Source organism: Furipterus horrens, unplaced genomic scaffold (genome assembly GCF_987537825.1).
Source record: "Furipterus horrens unplaced genomic scaffold, mFurHor1.1.pri manual_scaffold_12, whole genome shotgun sequence".
NCBI lineage: Eukaryota > Metazoa > Chordata > Mammalia > Chiroptera > Furipteridae > Furipterus > Furipterus horrens.
The window spans coordinates 75,607,958-75,616,569 of record NW_028327182.1 but is presented as its reverse complement, the minus strand read 5'-3'; positions in this window follow the sequence as shown (position 1 = coordinate 75,616,569).

Below are 8,612 nucleotides of genomic sequence, written 5' to 3'. Positions count from 1 at the left end.
ATGCTCAATCTCAGGGATCAGCTGTGAAGTTACTAAAGCCATTACCAGGGGCCATAGTAGTTAGTTATGTTTAAAATGTCAGTGCGTTTTGCCTGACACCACCTTTCCTCTTCCCATCATTCCTCCCAATCAGAGGTCCTGATATTTAGTAACATTTCACAAGGGCAAAAAGTCACACTTCAGTATTGGAACCAGGGACCTTGAAATACCCATGGAGTCAACTACAGCTTTGCTCTGTACCTGGGGCAATAAGTCAGCATCATAAATGGGGAAGGAGTTGGGAACCTGGGTAGCACACATGTGAGTTCTGAAGCAGGTACAAGCTCCTTCACCCAGATGATCTCCTGTATCCCACCAAAGCTTCTGAGAAGAAAAGGGGGCCCATGGGGGTAGGGAAAGAGCCTGGGAAGAGCATGTGGCAAGACCTGAGCTCCATATCTCTAAAAGTAAAAAAGAATACCAAATGACAGTTATCTACCATTGGCAAATGATTTCAAAATGTAACCCTTTGTATTTTAAAGATCTGAGAGTAAATTGGTAGCTAACTCATACCCACTGTCTTTCCCACAGCCCCCTTGCATCAAGATGGAACTAAGTGACATGTTCTCGCCAGTGGGCTATGAGCAGAAGTGACAGGTGTCATCTCTGAGCTGAGAAGGTCAAGAGTGGATATGCCTTCTCCAGGCTCCTGTCTTCCCTATCTTCCAGACCAGAGGACCCATTGCAGGTCTCTGAGGACATGGTGAGGATGGATCCAGAGTATTTAAAGAGCCTGGGTTCCTGATAACTACAAAGAATGGAGCTCCCCCACTCCCAACCCTAGGCAGCACACTGAACAAAAAATAAACCTTTCACCTGCTAAGCTACTGAGATATTAAGTCATTTGTTACAACTACCATCAATTGCTCTGACTGACAAAAGGACATACTCAGAATTACAGACAAAAATAGTGACCAGAGATATATTTAAAAACAATAAAATAATTGAAATTATCTGAAAGCAGGTAACTGGTTAAATAAATTATGGTACATGACATAGCCATTACAACACATGCCTTTAAAATAGTGCTTAATGACATGGGGATATGACATAAAGCTAAACGAACCTAACTCTTTTCTTGACAGAGTCTAGCAACTAAAAGCAATGGTAAAATAACTCAAACGCTTTCCTTAGAGTCTTTGAAGGGAATCTATAGATCACAGAATTATTTTTAAATTCCACCTTTCTCGTCTATCCAATTCTTCTTACCACAGCAGCTGCTCACATACTGATCTCTTCAAAAATCCTTGCACAATTTCTCCCTCATCGGCCTACTTACCTCTAGTTCTCCCTCTCCTTCTTTTCCCCCAATATCGCACCCAAAACTACAGGACGGTCTATCTGGCAGAAAAGGATGAGAGGGTGGAGGCAAAGATTGGTAACAGTCCCACATCAACAACATTCACCCATCACTCATACCTTTGGCAGAAACAACTTCATTTTTCTACATTTATCTAGTATCAGAATCTTGCTCACCTCCCCCTCAGGGTCAAAGGGAATTCTTGCCATTAGAGAAAAACTAAGGAGGTCTCCATTGTCAATTAAAGTAAGGAAGAACACTATTAGGCAGGGAGGAAGAGCATGGTTAGCCCACCAAAGGCCTCAGTCATGACATGGGAAGAAAATGGGTCAAAGTTATATTAAAATGAAGAATAAAAGAGTTATCTTATTAAGAAAAATAATTACTTGGTAGTGGGATAATTTTTATTCTTGATATTGTAGAAGAAAGTCAGCTGCAGCCTCGTTTGACATTTCCTACCCAATGCCATCTTGCATACATGTCCTGTTTTCCACTTCAGAATTCCATCCGTGCAATGATAACTACCCCACCTCCTGTGGGAGGATGCCCTAAGTCTGGGTTATCCTAGCTTCTGGAGCCCCAGAGAGTAGCAGGGGTATATGTTATTTAGCGTATGGCTTAAACTTGAAAATGTAAAGACATAAAACTAGAATGACATTGGATTATTCGACAGGAAAAGGAAATAGATCCTGGAGAAAAGGACATTGAAGGAATTAAAGAAAATGAATATTTAAAGTGAGAGAACAAGAAAAAAAAAGTTAGGAAAAGGAGTGCAATGTGGAACATGCACACTCCCCCCACCTACACCCCTTCCCCCCAAAAAAGATGTCTAGACAACCTTGGTTAGGTTCAAGAAAGTGAAATAGTTTGATCAAGGGTATAATACTGGGCTGACTACTTAAATTTTTTCATTTAAAATTGCTTAAACTTTTATTGGGTCTTTTATTATTATTATTATTAAACTTTTATTATGCAATCAGGTTTAGGAAAATGCCAATGGGTTTGTGGTCATCAGCAGAAAATGGGATCATCTTCCTTTTGGATACTGAATGGCAAGAACTATTTTCTGGAAGACAACCAACCCAAGTAAGAACTCTGCTCTCTCAATTCCCCAGATGGTAGCTAGAGGCACACACCATGGGACACCCCATTTTCGTAAGAAGGACATAGCTCACTGTAAAGTTTTCTGTGTGTTTTTAATTTATATAGTTGTTTATTGCCTAAAAAGACAACACACAAAAACACTGAAAGTACTTACCTCTGTGTGATAGCCTTAAGGGTGAAATTTTCTTCTTTATATTTTCAGTATTTTCTGAATTGCCTACAAGAAAAATGAATTATTTCATAAAGAGAACAAAATAAACATTGTTTATATAATAAAAATCTCTGTAATCCTATTACAAGTGAATGTCCTTTGAGCAGGTGGCATCAAAAAGAAGCCAGATTTTTTTCTCAAATAAATTAAGAAGAGTGAACCTTATCCCAGGTGTTGTAATTCCACTTGTGGGCACCAATGAGTTTTTAGGGCTTTCCATTAGCTCCCTGAGACTTCACAGCATCCCTGGGAAGCAGGTAGTTAGTGGGTATCATTCCCATTATAGAGATGAATAACAGAGTCAGAAAGGTACCTCATATTTTAACAAAAGGATAACAACTGGAATCCAGAGCACTCACTTGGAGCTTAAGGTGCCCTGGCCAGAGTGGACTGAAACAGGGAGCTTCCCCCCTGTAACTCACATGCGTACGCACAGACAGACCTCTGTGCGCATGAGCTCACAGACTGTATACTCCTAACAGCCTGAATCTGGTACTCAAACAGGAGTAGTAAAGAAATAGTGCAACCCCAACCATGATATTCATGCTTCTCTTTGTTCCTTTCAAGAGAGAGTAAGGGGTGGGGGGTGTTCTCATCTTTAGATGATCAATGCCACAGGCCCTGTTTCTTACATTAGTTGAATGACATTTTTATATGGCTGCATGTCTTATCACGTCTTCAGGCACTAATCAGTAATAAAGTGTCCACTACCATAGCCCTCAGCCTCTGTAGTTTCCCCCTAATTCTAATCACTGTAGCTGGTGACAATGTGTTTACCCCCAACATAAGTCAGATGGGTTGGGAATGTGTCACATTGAAAAGAAGATGCCCCAATATATAAAGAAGGCAGGTTTCCAGTTACCTTGGCCTTCCCACATGCACTGGGCACCCATTCAGAGCTCAAAATTGATCCCATTAGCTGGGCTTTCACAGATGGTAAGTGTGATTTGGTTAAATAATAAAGCTCTAGGTTGTGACAGCCAGAGACAGTTATTAATAATGTCTCACAGGACATGTATTTTGCACATTTTTAAAATGTTTGCATAGTGGGGAATCCTTTTAAACTCTGACCCGTCTTAAAGTTATTTTATCCCACCAAGTATCAGTTTCAGCCTCAAGAAAATATGGGTCCCAGAGAGACTTCAAAGAGAAAAAGAAAAGAGCTGTAAAACTGAATCTTACAGTGGAAAGCAACAGGCATTTTGCAGTGAGCACTAAGGGAAAGCCACTATTTCTCTTTTATTGACAATGACTCTACTTAAAACAGTACTTTGAGCTACAGCTGCAGCAACTAGAATTCCCTTCGATTGGTAAATATGTAGTTTGCACAATATCAACAGAATAGTGTGAAATAAGGCAAGTGATAAGGTATTGAAGATCAACAGAGCCTGGATTTTGAACGAGGAGAACTCTGAACTGGGTGAGAAAGATTATTGCACTGGATACGAAAAGCCAAGAGTTTCTTCATCAATCCTTGTGGGGGAACAAAAAGGACAGAAGATTAATATTAAGAACTTCAGATTCTTCAATTAATCTTTTTGTTGTCTTCATAAAAGCAAAAAAGTAAAATAACCTTAGTAATGGTTATGGACCAATCTCTGAACTCGGGTGCATCATTGACAACTGCAGACAATGATGCAACCATTCATTGAGTATTACAATGGGCTGGTGACAGGTACTTTTAAATATTGTCTCTGAACTGCCCAACCATCTACAATGCAGGCATGATGTCTCATTTTACAGAACAGTGAACTGAGGTTCAGGGAGGGTGTGTGATACTTTGTTGTAAACACCAAATACAGAAAAATATAAAGGGAAAATGGCCCCATAATCAAATCCCCACTGTTATTTTAGTCATTTTTCCTGTACTTGTATTATTAAAATTTTAACAAAATTCAGATACTCCATCTGGTATTTTGTGCCTTGCTTTTTCATCTTCCCATCATTAAATATTCTTTGAGAAAATCATTTTTAATGAATGAACTGTTTACCATTCTTTAGTTGTACCATCAATTATTTAACCAACCCCCCATTGTGGTATTTTCTAATTTTTTTTCTATTACACTAATGGCTGACATAAATATTCTTGAACATAAATCTTGCACATAAATTTGATTATAGCCTTAAGATAAAATCCTAAAAGCAAAATTACTAGCTCAAAATGTATGAACATTTTAAGGCTGTTGATACACAAATTGCCGTATTATCCTCCAGAAGGTTTGCACCATTTCCATCCCCACCAGCAAAAACAAATGAAAGCATCCTTTCCCCTACATCTCAGCAGAAAATTTGATGGATTTTTAAAACTTTCTATCAATTAAATGAGAAAAAAATTACAGATTTTTGACTTGTATTTCTTTGATAGGTAGTGCAATTGAACATCTTTTTGTGTTTACTGGGCATAAACTTCTGTTCTATTGTGAATAGACAGTCATGTCCTCTACCCACTGTGTTGGGAGATGTTGGTCTTCAAAGCCTTTTCAGTGCTTAGTGTGGCTCTGCTCCTAATGAGGCTGAGCCCTCATTGTGAAATATGGCTGTTCCTTAATACTGAGACAATGTCAGGCCAGGGGGATCAAGGCGACACCTCCTCAGTCTAACTACAATGGTTCTGTAGGAGTTATCATGTCCCTGAAATTAGAAAATCACCAGCAAATAGGACTGGCACTTCAAGATCCATAGGTCTCAGAGTGTCTATAAGGATGAATGGGACGAGGGACCTTGGACAGGCTCCCCTACATAGCACTTCCTTCACAAACCTTGTGAGCATTGAAAAGCCTGATCAATTCAAGTTAGGGTCTCCAAGGGAAAACAAAGAAAACATTATCTTACTTTAATTATTAAGGCGAGGATCCATATGCTTTGGAAACAAGAAAAACAAATGGCAGAGATGCCATCTGAGCAGAAAAATTAATGATCTGATCAGTATTCCCACCTGAATGGAGATCTCCATCCTCCTCAAGAACAGGACGCATGGACTGACTTGCTTCAGGTCACGCCTACGTAAGTAAGAGGAGAAAGTCAGGTCCAGTTTCTTGACTCTCCCTGTTATTACTGGTGATTTTTCACCCTACCAACTACCCAGAGACCCCAGCTTTTCTTGACTGTTTTGAACAGAGTTATGGGCTTACCATATTAATGTATCCAAAAGTTTATATTGTTTTGTTTTGTTCTTATTACATAGATGGAAGTCTGAGACCATGGGTGATTGGGAACCAGAAAGGAAAGAAAAGGAAAAGAAAAGGAAGTAGGTGATCTACCCCTTCCTGAGCTCTTGCTATTTGTGCTTGAAACTTCATTTTCCAATACTCTAACCACAATAATACTGATGATTATGATGATGGTGTTGGCTATGTTTTCAGTGATCGCCTACTCTGTACCATGTACCATGACCTGTTTTAAGCCCACTTTCTCAGTCTTTCATACTGATTCTTTTCCTTTTCTTTCTTTCTTTCTTTTTTTTTGACTTTTAAATATTGGAGTATCCAACAAACACTATTTCTTTCCAATCCTCATTCATTCACTTGACGATATCATGTAGTCCCTAGATTTTTAAAAACTGTCTATACATTGATGATTCTCAGCCTTATATCCACGCTTGACCTCTCCCCAACGCCTCAGCCTCTCATATGCAACTGTCTACTCATCACCTTCACTTGGATGTCTAACAGACACCTGCAACTTAACATGCCTGAAGCCAAATTCATGATTCCAGCACCACCCCTAACTCAAATCTTCTCTCCCACCACATTCTCCATTTCAATATACAACAACCCAACCCATTTTACCAGGACAAAATCTTGAGGTCATTCTTTGTGTCTCACTATACACACATCACACCCCACATCTCATCAAATCCTATAGCTTCTACTTACAGCATATATCAAGGTCCTGACTGTCACCCCTAGCACCATTGCCATAATTCAAGCTATCATCATCTGTCACCTGAAGGCACAAGAGACTCTCAACTGGTCTTCGTGCTTCTCCATTCACAGTGTTAAAATTTACTTTCTATTAAGTGTCCAGAGTGATTCTTCTAAAATATACATCAGGCCATGTTGCTTCTCTGATCAAGGTCTCCAAGGGCTTTCCATGTCGCTTAGAGTCACCCTGTCAGGCCCACATGATCTGATTGCCTCCCACACAGATGGGCGTGCACACAAACACAATCTCTCTGCCCTCTTTCCTCCACTCTTTCCTCATCTCTACCCCTCCAGTCACACAGAGCATCTTCACATTCCTTGAAACTCGCCAGTCACTCTCCCCACAGCGCCTTTGAACTTGCTCTTTCTCACGCTTGGATATCTATATGCCACCTCATTTTCTCCTAGTTTCTGTTCAAGCCTCACCTTCTCAAATACACCTTCCTTGACCATCCTTTAAGAGTCACCCTTACACACATACACTGTCATTCTCTATCCCCTTACCCTGCTTTATTTTTCTTCTTAATATTAGTACCATCTGAAACATCATATAGTTGTTGAGTTTTTCCCACATTAGACTATAACTATCCTAAGAGAACTTATGTTTACTGCTTTACTTTCAGCCTCTAGTATATACCTTAGTATGTATGTATATATTTATGATTTGTTAAATAAATGAGTATAGGTATCATGATCTAATTTTACAGATGAAAAAAATTGAGAGTGAGTAGTTGATAAACCTGCCAAAGACCAGTAAGTGCTAGAGGCAGGATCTGAACCTAAGTTTGCCAGAAGCCACTAATGGCAGCAACCACCACAGTCTTTTCTTGGTATGCACTTCCCCCAAATCAACATGTCCAACATGTTCACAATAAGGCAAGCTCTTCTCACCAAACTTTCTTCTCCTGTCTTCTGGAAACAAGCAGCTCTTGGGGGCCATGGCAGACCAATGTAGACGAGAGGGGCACACGGAGTTTGAAGTTTTATTTTTAGTAAGAGGCCATGAATCCTGCCTCTTCTGTCTCCTCAAGCTGCCAAACTCTATGTATTTGGGTCTTCTCACCATGCACGCTGTTCATGCTTCTGTATTAATTATGACGATAGCAAAGAGCAGAAAGTCTATCTGCATAATTGCAACTCAGCTGGGTTCCATGGGACCTTTCCACCTCAGCACTGTGATGCCTGCTTTGCAGTCCTGCAATCCCATCATTAAACCAATGGCACCCACCCTTCCATTAGATCAGAGTGCTCTGACATGCTGTTCAACAAAGACTGCAGGTTACAGCCAGTGGGGTTTTCCTGGTTGAGAGAATTACACTCATGCCAGCCCAACAGCACATGCTGCCTCCACCTGGTTGTCCACTAGGATATAGGCTGGGAGGAATGAAGGCAGCAGGGGCATGGATTTCTGAGCACACACAAAGACAGCCTTGGGTTCTTTCCCTGGGGAGCACTGATTTTACCCCCAATTCTCTTCTAAGAGCCAAGCCCACATGCTCTCTCAGGTACAGCAGAACTCAAGCTGCTTGCCTTGTACTCTGCGGCCTCCCAGGGCTCTTCCCTGAGGCCGAAGGGAAAGATTTCATCAAAAGAATATCAATCTATTGATATGGTTTCCGACAGCCTTTCTGAACAGAATACCAAAGCTGCAAGCCTGCTCTCGGTCTCCTGTAGCATCGCACCCTAACTGCTGCCTCTGGGCTTGGTTGCCCTGGCTCTGTTGACCTAAGCCAGGTGCTGAACTTTCAGGTTTCAGAGTCTTTACTCAGCCCAAGCTGGGAGGTGTGGAAAGGGAGTATGTGTCGGGGAGGGTTGGAGACAAGCCAGAAGGAAAGAGGAGAACTGGAGGGAAAGCAGCGACGCCTCCGACAGCCCTGCTGTGGTTGCTACTTAGGAACCTTCATTTCTCCTCCTGCCTCTGACCATTCCGTGTTCCAAGGATATGTGGCCTGGGAGTCCTGTTCCCTTGCATCTCACAAGACTGATCTGAGTGCTCGCAGACACGCTGATGGGCTGGGCCCCATTACCCACTGCT